We start from the raw sequence: 5,000 nt of genomic DNA, 5'->3' as shown, positions 1-5,000 counted from the left end.
TGCTGCTGCTGTGCTCCACAAACACCATAAATGCAAAATTTCGTCATTACTTGTACTAGTATGTACTAGCTCTATCTAGAAATCACACATTCTGTTTGTAACTGATCTCGTATGTATGTTGTTTTACCTGAATAAACTTGCGCTCCGGTAATGTGAACACACCATACACTTTACCAAAACATTAACTAACAAGTGGGAACAGATATAGTACATAGGGAAACACTGGAACTTTATTTACTAATAAAGTTTTAACTCTATGACCTCTCATAGGATTCGAACTCAGGCCGCCAGAGGTCTCCCCAGCAGCAGCAGTGGTGCTCTCACCACTGCACCAGTGATCGTCAGTAAGTGTTGGCTGCTCATGGAACTTATCTGCACAGGGTCTATGATCAACTTACACCCGACGACACTCGTGGCATAGAGTTAAAAGTGATATATGTGTTTGGGGACCATTCAAGATTGCTCGAACCGCAGATTACGTAAACAGCAGCCTACAGCTCTTCCCACTGAGAAAACAGCATCCTTTAGTAAGGAAGGATTCCAGAGACACTTGTCTGCTGTCCAACTGAAACTTGAGACCTTCCATGGGGTATATTGGGGCTGTTCTTGAGAATCTTCTGATATATAGAAAAACTGCTCGACAGAGAACAACAAACGCACCAGCAAGCAACCCCTCCCATAACACTATTACAGACCCACTATGCTTTCATAATATAAAATAGAAGAAAGAATGATATCAAGCTTAGGATGTGTGAAAGATTACTCTGCAAGTTGTCTGTCAACAAGTTGGACTTTCATTTCAAAGGTGCGATTACTCATAAAATTCTTCTTAATTAATAAAGTTATCGAATGGTTTCTACCTTAGTGGCTGATGTTAAAAGTTATCTAAATGTTTCACCCGCGAGAGCTGGTATTAGTAAAGTTCTCAAAGGGGTTTCAACATATTTACTGCATTTTGCTGCTCCAAACCGTGGCATGGTGCAAGAGATAGTGTAGTGGACCACGTCCTCAGCAACACCCACAGTCCAGAAAGACAAGTGTCCAGTCATTCGTTCTTGTCATCGTAAACAGCGACTAGTCAGCCAATTACGCTTGATAAAACTGCCTCACCAATTCCATTCTCGTTTACCTCGGCTCCTATTATTCCAGTTGTTGGCGTTCACGTCACATAATTTAAAGCAACATTTTAAAATCGAATGTTACACTAGACAAGGGACACTCTTCACCCGGCCACAGGCAGGCTGGGTTCCTTAAAGCATGGTCAAATGCCAGGATTTGTCACAATATGACCAATTTTTACAATATAATATTATTATTATTGAATATAAAAACGGCGTCTATTAGCCACACTAAGATATTAGGGGTCACTCGGTCACTATATTTTGTTTTCATCCTGTACTGTGTTTTATGCCTTTTTTGCTCTACTTATTATGTTTTAACCTTGCATTTGTTAGGGATAAAGGCTAGTAGCCTTCCCAGACCATCTCTGGAGAATGTTGTCTTCATCTCGCAATGCAATACATCTTCTCAGTTCTGCTTTGTCTCATTAGCTTATCATCATCAGCAAATATTGATAAGAGTGAGGAGGGAATTATCAGGGGGAAAGCGCCAAGCTATCACGATTATAAAGCACTTGAAAGGGATCAAGATAAGGATTTGTGATTGGGAAGGAATAGTGCCCAACCACTGGGATGGTCGGGGACCCGTCCAAGTGGTTGGGTAGATGTAAGAGTGAACTTCTGTTACGCACAGAAATTACAATAGCGTGATATATCAAATGAACAAATGAACAAATGCACTTCTGTTAAATTGTTTACGTATATTAGGCACAGGATGAGCCCTAGTACCGACCCTTGAGGTATTCCACTCGTCATCTTCCTCTTGCTGTGACTCTTTATCTTCACCCAGATTATTTCTCCCATACATCAGTGTTATTCCCTAGTTTGTGCAGGAGTCTCTTGCGAGGAAGTGTCAAGAGCCTTCTGGCAGTAGTGCATATGCCGTCTGCCTCTTCCACCCCTCCTCTCTCTTTCTCCTGTTTGAACGTCTTGTGTGTGTATATTCACCTACTTACATGCACCTATTGTGCCTGCTGGATCCAGCTGTTAGCTCTTGGACCCCGCCTTTCTCCAGGATGTAACCCACAACAATTATCTATTTCCCAGGTACCTATTTACTGCTAGGTGAACAGAGGTAACAGTTGGATATCAATTAATGTAGAGTAATGTGTTGATGGTATCGGTTAGATCTTTCACCCCCAGTAGGGGCGGGGCTGGCGGCAAAGGGGGCGGGGCTGGCGGCAAAAGGGGGCGGGGCTGGCGGCAAAAGGGGGCGGGGCTGGCAGACATAAAAGAGAACATTATGCACGCTCTTCAAGGACGGCCCCCCCCCCCCCCCCCCCCCGAACGGACGTTACACGAGATGGCATAACAGTTGTTGTTGTTGTTTTAGATTTATCTACTCAGAACAAAATGTCCATGTAGCACGGGCTATGGTGAGCCCGTAACCGAGTTCGGTTATTCGCGATAACCTTGTTACTGTGATATTTGGGTCAAAGTTTTAAATGGAAGTGGGGTTTCCTCCTTTTCTCTGGTTTCATTTTTAGCGCACTGGTTTTAGTCTTGTTTTAATAACATTATCTTGGTGGTGGATATAGATGCACAGTGTTCACTAGTGAGTCCCGTTGTTCTGAGTCCTCCTTAGGTAATGGTTGTTGCTCGGTCATAGACTTCTGTTAAACATGTGAGGAACAAGTGAAGGGACTGGTGAGTGAGTGAAGGGGCTGGTGAGTGAGTGAAGGGGCTGGTGAGTGAGTGAAGGGGCTGGTGAGTGAGTGAAGGGGCTGGTGAGTGAGTGAAGGGGCTGGTGAGTGAGTGAAGGGGCTGGTGAGTGAGTGAAGGGGCTGGTGAATGAGTGAAGGGGCTGGTGAATGAGTGAAGGGGCTGGTGAGTGAGTGAAGGGGCTGGTGAGTGAGTGAAGGGGCTGGTGAATGAGTGAAGGGGCTGGTGAATGAGTGAAGGGACTGGTGAGTGAGTGAAGGGGCTGGTGAATGAGTGAAGGGACTGGTGAGTGAGTGAAGGGACTGGTGAGTGAGTGAAGGGACTGGTGAGTGAGTGAAGGGACTGGTGAGTGAGTGAAGGGACTGACGAGCATGAACCACTGGAAAACCTGAAAATAATAATCTAGTAATTGCAAGGAATGAGAGGGGGAGTGAATACATGAGTCATGAAAGAAGAGGCAGGTGGGTGAGGGGGAGGGGAGGGGAGGGTGTGAGGGTACACAGCTCTTGTGTGGCTCCCCCTTCACCCCCCCCCCCCTCCCCTGTCCAAGGTCACGTGATCACTCCCCCACACCGCCACTCGTCTGAACACGTAACAGCAGGAGACTAGCGGGTAGGTGGTAAGTGCGTGTTCATTAGGACGTACACTTGCACACTACATCAGCACAATGTGAACGTCAGGAATGCCAGCGTGGCGGGGGAACAGGGTCGAGGGGTGGTAGGAAAGGCTTTTGGGCTCCTGTGTTGGGGGAGAAGTATGTTAAGCAGTGGCGGGAGAGTTATACACAACCACCCCCTGCACGCAACATACAATGTTGCGTGCAGGGGAATCCATACCATACACAGCAAATTGTTTTCCCTCATACATCTAAAACTTGCCAAGAAGTGTCGTAAGATTTAACATATGTACCGACAGTATAGAGCAGAGCGCCGCCCCGGCTTCCGGGAACACATCCCGCCCAAATCCTCACACATCACTCTCACCAAAGCAAACTTTTCGCTCCACATAAAAACTGAAAGTTTAAAAACAACAGGAAAACTAAAATATTTAGTTATAAAAAAATATATATATGTTCCGGGTGGGACAGAAATGATTAGGCACGTTTCCTTTTACATAATAATAATAATAATAATAATAATAATAATAATGGCTAATATTTACTAATACTTATTAGATAAGTAAGGTGTATTAGTCAGGCTTTCAGCATGATGGGAGTGCCACAGTGTTGCTATACCACACACGTGAACGCGTACCCGGTGGTGCCCGGGACAGCGTCTTCCTCCCATCTCAATTCTTTCTCCCTCTCCTTACATCCCTGCCCTTACCCCATCTTTCCCTCTCCCCCTCTTTCCGTTTGGCCTCCGACCTCCAACACGCCACCATTTCCATATATGGATATATGTATGCTAAGGTGGGGTACCCGGCTGTTCTCGGGTCTCTCTCCGTCCTTTCCTCACTGCCCTTCTCTCCCTATCTTATCCTCTTTCATCTCTGTTTCTCTCTCCCCGTCTCCTTCCCCCTCTCCACCTGTCTCCTCTCTTTTCAAACATCCCCTGTATCTATCTTCTCTGTCTATGCCTGTTTGCCTGCCCCTGGTGGGGTCTCAGCGTTGTTGTCTGTTAGGTCATTATGGCCTCACCACGAGGGGTGAGGGTGTGTCAGCACTTTGAAGGGTGAGGGTGTGGTGTAGGGTCCGCTCTGGGGTGTGTGGGGATCAGCTGGGAGTCGGACTGGGGTGGCTGGGGTGGGGGGTGAGGGTTCAGGGGAAGGGGGGAGGGTGTCTGGGGAGCCGTACAGACACTGCAGAGTTCAAGGGGATATACAGCCCCAGCCTCGTGGGTGTGTTCTTACTACACACCTAGTTGTGCTTGCGGGGGTTGAGCTGGGGCTCTTTGGTCCCACTTATCAACTGTCAATCAACTGGTGTACAGATTCCTGAGCCTACTGGGCTCTACCATATCTACATTTGAAGCTGTGTATGGAGTCTGCCACGTCACTGACCAGTTATTAGCGAGGGGAGACACTGATGTGGGAGGGGAGAAGCTAGTGTGGAAGGGGACGGCGCAGTGCACAACAGTTTCTGGAAAGAGTCAATATCCATCCCATGGGAACATTATATAAAGTGTTCTTACTAAGCCCCAGAGATAAGAGGACTTGAATGTTTGTTTATCCAGTCAAGTGAACGCGTGTTACCGAGACCAAACTAATTCAGTTCTGATG

At 46.8% G+C, this 5,000-nt stretch overlaps 1 protein-coding gene across 2 annotated transcripts in view; it reads right to left on the bottom strand.

The window, feature by feature from the left end:
• LOC123765294 (crustacean calcium-binding protein 23) overlaps positions 1 to 5,000 on the bottom strand; it is a 50,059-nt gene that overhangs the window by 9,050 nt on the left and 36,009 nt on the right. The gene's annotated exons all lie outside the window — the stretch shown is intronic.

Source organism: Procambarus clarkii, chromosome 33 (assembly GCF_040958095.1).
Source record: "Procambarus clarkii isolate CNS0578487 chromosome 33, FALCON_Pclarkii_2.0, whole genome shotgun sequence".
NCBI classification, from domain to species: Eukaryota; Metazoa; Arthropoda; class Malacostraca; order Decapoda; family Cambaridae; genus Procambarus; species Procambarus clarkii.
The sequence above is the reverse complement of the archived record's forward strand: the minus strand, read 5'-3'. Positions and strand labels throughout refer to the sequence as shown.